At 41.1% G+C, this 8123-nt stretch overlaps 1 pseudogene; it reads right to left on the bottom strand.

The window, feature by feature from the left end:
- Positions 1-5127: 5127 nt before the first annotated feature.
- Positions 5128-7763, bottom strand: LOC147935303 (uncharacterized; annotated as a pseudogene).
- Positions 7764-8123: the final 360 nt, after the last annotated feature.

Below are 8123 nucleotides of genomic sequence, written 5' to 3'. Positions count from 1 at the left end.
GATTAGAAAGATAAAACAGAGATCTACAATATTGGAGAAGGAATCAAACACGAATTCTTGATACTTTGAAAGTTATGAAACAAACAAGTATGAAGAATCTTGTGTTTTCTCCTTCAAAAGAGGTACAAGATCTAAGAAAATAAAAGTGCAAAAAGCATAAATCCCCAAAAGGGTAAAATACTAGGTTTGAGAATATCTAAAAATTTGCTCCCTTGTGGCTGCAGGGTACAAGGTCCTTAAATAGGAAAAAGGAGAGGAAGCCCTAAAAATTCTACAAGACAAAATAGTCAGGCGGCTCGGCCAACTCGACCCGGTGCTCGGTCGAGTGACCGGTCGAGTTGGGTTTTCTTGTGCTCCTTCCACTCGGTCGAGTCACTCTCAGCACACGGTCGAGTGTCTGGTCGAGTGGGACTCCGGACCTTGGTTCTCCAGCCTTAACTCCTTTGCTTTCTCCTCATGATTGCTTCACTTCTCCTCAGCATTGCTTCCATGCTCCTTAGGCTCTAAAATCACCTGTTTATGCAAGAAAAGATGCAAATGCAATGCAACTACACTCTAATGCAAGAACAATCCTAAAACTATGCAATAATGGTCAAAAAGGATAGCAAATGATGCAAAAGATGTGAATATATTAAGGGAAAATAGGGTAAAATATATGAACATCATATGCAAACCAACAAAAAGACCGGCCAATTACAATATGGTTGAGCTAAGCTGGTTGTTGAGAGTTCGAGGAAGCAGGAGGAGGAGATGCTACAATCTCTTGATGGATCGGAGTCTACTATTTGATTTAGAAGAGAGAAATTGAACGAAATTTTTTTAGAGGTAACATATATTTTTAAAATTTTGTTTTACTTTGTTTTGTTTTAAAATATTTATATAATTTTTAAAATACATGTGTAGGAAACTATTAAAACCAAGGGATGGGTTTTCGGACTAGGAAATCTCTCCGAAATAAGTTCGTTTTCTCGTTCATCGGGTTTTTCATTTGCTCCCACCCAAGAGCTCCAACAAGCTATGCAAGAGAAGGATGATCGGATTGCAGCTTTGGAAAAGGAAAAGGAAGAACAAAAAGCGGGGAACAAAAGAAGGGACGAGGAGGACAAGAAGAGGGACGCGGAGCTAGCAGCGTTCATGAGTGAGATGCAAGACATTCCGCTTCTTAGGTTTTCTTGAATCTTTGCTTTCTTTTTGGAACAATTATTTGTTTTCGGTTCTTAGAGTATTTTGCATGTTTTCACTTAAAAAATATTTTTTCTAAAACTTTTAACTTTCGTTTAAATATATAAGCATTTCAGTTTTAATGAATATTTTCAGTATTAAATTTATATAATTATGCTATTTAATAAAATATATACATATATATCCGTCGAAAATCTGTCGGAAACGACAGACATTTTCCGATACATTCCGTCGGACATCTGTCAGAAATGACGGACTTTCTCGGAACATACCATCGGTAATTTGTAGAAAACGACAAGCTTTCTCGAAATTTCATCGTTAAATAGTTGGTTATTTCGTCGGTTCGACGAACATTTTCCGATATTGTTCAGTCAGTAATATTGTCGGAAACATAACTCCGAAGAATGTCCGACAAACAATTACCGACGGGCTTACCGACAAACCCATCTCCCACGGATTTTCGACAAGCAATTATTAACAGATTTACCGACAAACCGACCGTCAATATATTTGTCGATAATCTGTCGGTAATTGCCTGTTTCATAAATCCGTCGGTAATTACTGACAGATTACCGACAGATTTATTTTTTCGACAACCTAAAACCGACGGACACATCCGTCAGTAATTTGTTGGTAATAGGTGTTTTCCAACGACTTTCTAACGGATATGCTTGTCAGTCATAAGCTAGTTTCTTGTAGTGAAAATCAGTGGCACACATTATCTTAAATGCGAATAACTCGTACATTTTGGAATGCCTAACAATTTTAAGTCAAGCTTAATGTCTTCAGTTGCAATGATATGAAGCCTGGGGGTCAAGAACATGAAATAAGATTTTACAAGCCAGAGTTAAACTTCCACAACTAGGATAGGCTCAATTAAACAGGTTGGGCTCAACAATAAACAGAAATTAAGGGTGCTAAATTAATAAATTATAACGGGACCTTCTCCGTTTCTTGGTGATCAACAATAATATGATGATGTCAAATCATTTCGTTGTGATTAAGCTATTGTATTTGAATGATTCCGCTGACTCTGCGTGGAAATTTTTTATCAAGCATAAAAAAGTACTACTTAATCTATTGAATTAAATCATCTCAATATTTTGCAACTTCGTCATTCACTTAACTGCATATCAATCTGTAGTTGTTGAATGTTGAGTATCAATTTAGTATACATGTTTAGTATCAATTTCATATCTTGGTAAGTGGAAGGATAAATATAGCAGATTCGTTTCCAAAAGATGGCGGCGATCGAAGGGAACCCTAATATAGCAGATTCGTTTTCATATCTTGCTACCATGCTGGATGTAGGGGAGAGAGGCCGTCCACCAGGGGATCCTCCTGATCGGCCTATGTCATGGGTCAACAAAGTGAAGAGTAGTGGTGGTGCTGGGTTTTTAACACGGGATGAAGTGATGGATGATGTGTTTTTTAGGGAGCGAGTGCGGCTGTCTTTTCCTAATGGGAAGAATGGTGAACCTGAGATCGTTATAAATGAGGAAGTCCTATCAGCGATGAACAGCTTATGGCAGCAGTGCATGATTGTGAAGGTGCTAGGCCGTAATATTTTTGTATCTGTGTTGAGCAGGAGACTGCGGGAGATGTGCAAGCCAGCGGGGGAGATGTTGGTGATGGATCTCCCGCGTCAGTTTTTTATGGTGCGCTTTGCGGTGGAGGAAGAGATTATGGCGGCTTTAACGGGTGGTCCGTAGAAAATCTTTGGGAGTTATCTAATGGTGCAACGGTGGTCTCCGGACTTTGACCCGTTACGGGATGAGATCGTTACAACTCCTGTTTGGGTTCGGTTATTGCATCTCCCAGTGACCTTTTACCACAAGGCTATCCTGTTGAGCATTGCGGAGGGTCTGGGGACACCGCTTAAAGTGGACCTCACTACGTTACACTTTGAGAGGGCTCGTTTTGCTAGGGTGTGTGTGGAAGTTAACTTGTGGGATCCGCTCAAAGGCACTGTGTTAATCAACAGAGAGAGATACTTTGTTTCTTATGAGGGGTTAACAAACATATGTTTGAATTGTGGAATCTATGGGCATTTGGTCCACTCTTGTCCGCGGATTGTATATGAGAGAGAGGTGAACCTAGTATTTCAGTGGGGCCAGTGTAGAGGAGTCCACCGCGGACAGATTCAGGTGAGGATGGTTTCACATTGGTTGCTTCGAGAAATAGAAGACGGTTACACAAGATTCTCCGGTGGTGTTTGCGGCGGGGGGTTCCGGTAAGGGCTCGAAAAGGGACCGTCGTGTTGTGGCTCAGGGAAAATATTCTGGGGATATTCCGATATCTAACAGTTTTGGAAGGTTGGAGCTGGATTTGGCATCCCGCGAATCAAGGGAAATTGATATTGTTACGGGAGATAAGGAAAATCAGGATCCTCAGAAGGTGATACGATCAGATATGCGTCTGGAGTACGTAAGGGGGAACACGTCGCATAAGGGGGGTGATTAAACAACAAAGGGGAGCTAAAGAAGGCTTGAAAGAAAGGAAGGCAGTGGGCCTTAACGCCCAAGATGTGACTGGTCCGAGGCCCAAATCTTTCAAACCTAATATGCCCACACGAAGGCTGGTGTTTGGCCCAACTAAGGGAGAATTGGAACTTTCTGCGAGTGGAAAGAGATTGAGAGAGGAGAAGGAGAGTTGGGGTCGATTGGGTGGAGTTTTTTCGATCGGGAGAGATCAGAGTGGGGTTGGCAGTTCACTCGCCCCGACGAACTTAGATGTCGGTGGCGGTTCTCCGCTGGGATCCGGTGGCTCTCCCGCGGTGGGGGTCGCCGTTCTCCAGCAGGAGGAGTCGATGGTGGTCCTCCCCGGTTTTTCGAATCTTTTTTGAAAGCTCAATGATAGATCTAATACTATGGAATTGTTGGGGGGGGGGGGGCGAATAAACCTAATTTCTGGAGGTCAATCCGGTATATGTTGAAGAAGTGTAAGGCGGATGTTCTGGCAGTTTTCGAGACGCATGCCGGTGGGGATCGAGCAGCTCTGATACGCCCAAATTCGAGGATCACTCAGCCGGATTAGAAAGGATGGAAACTCGCCAAGGTGCAAGGTGCAACAAGGGAGATTTAATGGATTGAAGGGTCGCACAGCAGTTGCGGAAGGCTGCTGATATTCCCAACTCCAATGGCTGCTAGATATGACACACTAGTCCAGGAAAAGGAGGTTGTTGCTTGGATATTACATACCAAGAAACAAGAAAATGTTCTAGACAAAGAACAAAGAGATAGACTAATAAAATGAAAAGGAAAATTTATTGATTATTCTCAAATAAGATTACATGAGTTTATATAGTGATAAGAAACTTGGTAACGAAGCCAAGTATTAATTGTTCTTGAAACCAAAAGATAATAAAGATAGTAAGTTGAATGAAGATTCAACCCTTGGTGCATGTTTCTCATCCAAGGTGTCTTTCCCAAGGTGAGTTGAACTCTATTTTCGTCACCCCTCTTTTGACCACAAAATAAAGTGATTATTTGGGCTTTCTTGGGCTTGTATTATGCCCAAAGTGGACTGTACTTGATATATATCATCCCCAATATAAATTCTCATGTTCTCTTTGCTCCAACTATCTTCAAATATCAAATGAACAGCTCCAACAAGCTGTTTGGTCCTTGCCCTTGGTCATTGGTCCAACAGGTACAAGCATAGCATCCTCAGGAACAAGCTCCTCTGGTTCAATCTCAGCTACATATTCCTCAAGTTCAAGGTCAGCTACTAGTTCATCCTCCTTAGCTCCATCCATGATCACATCATCCCCCTCTTTTGAAAAGGATTTAACCTCAAATCTGGATCATCTGCCACAAAAGGAACTAAATCATCAACATTAAATCTTGAACTCACATTGTACTTACCTTGAAGATCAAGTTGGTAGACACTGTCATTGATCTTTCTTTTAATCTCGCATTTGAATCCAACATCCTTTTTGATGACTTATGTAAGTGGTGCAGCTATAGTCCTAAAGTCCTTCACAAAGTGCCTATGGAATCCAGCTAGTCCATGAAAGCTCCTTATTTTTCCAACGGTCTTAGGGCTTGGCCATACTCTTATAGCTTTAACTTTCTCCTCATCAACCTTAATGCCATCTGCACTAACAACAAAACCTAGAAAGACAAGGTTATCCGTACAAAAAGTGCATTTCTTGAGATTGGCAAACAACTTTTCCTCCCTAAGAATTGTTAGAACCGCTTTTAGATGCTGATCATGTTCATCCAGATTCTTGTTATAGACTAAGATATTATCAAAGTAAACTACAACAAAGATTCCAATGAATTTTCTCAAAACATGGTTCATTAACCTCATAAAAGTATTGGGTGCATTTGTTAGCCCAAAAGGAATAACCAACCATTCATACAACCCATGCTTAATTTTGAAACCAGTTTTCCATTCATCACCCTCTTTCATGAGTATTTGGTGATATCCACTTTTGAGATCTATCTTAGAAAAGATACAAGAACCATGCAGTTCGTCAAGCATATCATAAGGCCTAGGAATAGGATGATGATACTTTACCGTAATGTTGTTGATGTCTCTACAATCAACACACATGTGCCAAGAGTCATCCTTCTTAGGCACAAGGAGAACAGGTACATAAAATGAGCTTAGGCTCTCCCTGATGTAACCTTTTTCAAGAAGTTCTCCAATCTGCTTTTGAAGTCCCTTTGTTTCCAATGAATTGGTTCGATAAGCCGACCGGTTTGGAAGTGACGCACCTGGGATGAAATCAATTTGGTGTTCTATACCTCTTATTGGCGGCAAACTGTCAGGGTTCTCTTTTGGAAAGATATCTAAGAATTCCTGCAAAACACCTATCAAATCACTCGGGAGCTCCGGTGCAAGGTCAGAAAATCCTATTTAGTGTTTATTTATATACAAGAAAAACAATGGCTGTTGAGAGTACAAAGATTTCCTTACTTGACTTTCTTTGACAAAGAAGTTGGAGTTCTTAGGAGATACCTCAGGTTTTGCTGGTTTAATTTCTTTGTCTCGGCTATTCTTCAACTGGACCTGGTCTTGATGGACCTCCAATGGAGTTAAAGGAACCAAAGTGATCTTTTTCCTGTATGATCAAAGGAATGTTGGTTGGTGTAGCCATCATGTATCGCCCTCATGTCAAACTGCCAAGGTCGTCCTAGAAGGATATGGCTTGCATCCATGGGAAGGACATTGCACAGGATCTCGTCTTCATATCGGCCGATGGTAAGAGGAACCGTGACTTGCTCCCTGACGTATTGTTCACCCATTTCATTCAACCATTCCAGTTTAAAGGGTCGCGGATGAGGTCTGGTCTCAAGTCCAAGTTTCCTAACAAGAGAATCACTAGAAACGTTAGTACAGCTTCCACCGTCAATGATCAAAGAACAAACTTTATCTTGAACTAAACATCTAGTGTGAAAGAGATTCTCCCTTTGTTCTCGGTCATTGGACTTAGGCTGAACGCTCAATGATCTCCTAGTGACCAGAAGTGTCCCTTGAGTTGGATATTCAAATTGTTCTTCCTCTTCGTCAAAGATTGGACCGAGATCTTCCTCTTTTTCTTTTTCGTCCTCAGACTCCACTTCATCGTTATCTAGAAGGATCATTACCTTTTGATTCGGACATTTGTTGGCATAATGTCCAAGTCCTTGACATTTCAAACACCGAATATCCCTTGCCCAATTATTGGTCTCGACTGCCTTTCCTTTATCAAAACGAGCAGGAGCATTAGTCTTAAAAACTGAAGTTGATGGGGTTGGAGACTTACCTTTATCTTGATAACTTGATTTTGGAGCAAAGGAAGGTTTAGAGAAACCCTTCCTCTTGTTTTGTTGTTCGATTAGAACCGCCTTGTGCAACATTTCCTCCAAGCCTTCATATTCTTGAAGCTCCATTTTGTCCTGAATGTCCCGGTTAAGGCCTGCAAGGAATCTGGCCATGGTAGCTTCTAAGGTTTCATCTACATCCGCCTTTATCATTAAGCTTTCCATTTCCTGGAAATAGTCCTCCATAGATTTGGTTCCTTGAAGCAAGTGTCTGAGTTTTTGGTGGAGATCTCGGTGGTAATCAACCTGCACAAACCGTTTCCTCATCAATGTAGTGAGCTCATCCCATGAAGCTATTGGTCTTCCACCTGTCCTTCTCCTGTGAGTCATAACTTGATCATACCAGTTAATAGCATAACCTATAAACTCAGTTGCTGCTAACCTAACCTTCTTGAGTTCAGAAAAGTTTTGACAATCGAACATTAACTCCATTTTCCTTTCCCATTCTAAGTAAACATCTGGATCGTTTTTACCTTCAAAGGTTGGAATTTTAAGCTTTAAACCACCTAAATTGTCATTTCTTGTACCAAAAGGATTAACATCACCTTGATCACGGTTTCTATGACTTCGTCTAGGTCGGTTGATGGATCGATCATCTTCTTCATGGAACTCCTCTTCTTCAATTTCCTCCTCGGGCCGGTGAGTCCTCCTTGAACTATCTCTCCTGGCTGCGGGTATAGAACGGGTTTGTTGGCTATTCTGAATCTCGTCGAGCCTGTGGTGTAGTTCTTCTATACCTTTATTAATAAGGTTCAGTAATAGTGTCATTCAATGCCCTCATTTGCAAGTTAGGTAGCCCGGCGACAGAATTTCTTGGCCGATCTCTTTCTCCATCGCTTTCCATGGTTTCCTGAAAACTTAACACCAAAAGTTAGCAGATAAAAAATCCACACACACAAAAGTGTTTCTCTCAATTTTGGTAGGTCACTCAAGAGCTTTCTCTCTAAGTTCTAAGAGAACAAATCCAAGCAACCCAATGGAGTTCCCAAGTAACAAGGCAAGAAGGAAGATAGAAAGACAAGAGGATTTTGAAATCTGTTTTAACCACTCCAAGGCTAGATTTCTCCTCAGCCAGCAGGATTTTTCTTCCACGACCTAGCTAAATGCAAATCTTTTTTTTTTTTTTTG

Source organism: Camelina sativa, chromosome 11 (assembly GCF_030686135.1).
Source record: "Camelina sativa cultivar CO46 ecotype springtype chromosome 11, ASM3068613v1".
Classification (NCBI taxonomy): Eukaryota; Viridiplantae; Streptophyta; class Magnoliopsida; order Brassicales; family Brassicaceae; genus Camelina; species Camelina sativa.
The sequence above is the reverse complement of the archived record's forward strand: the minus strand, read 5'-3'. Positions and strand labels throughout refer to the sequence as shown.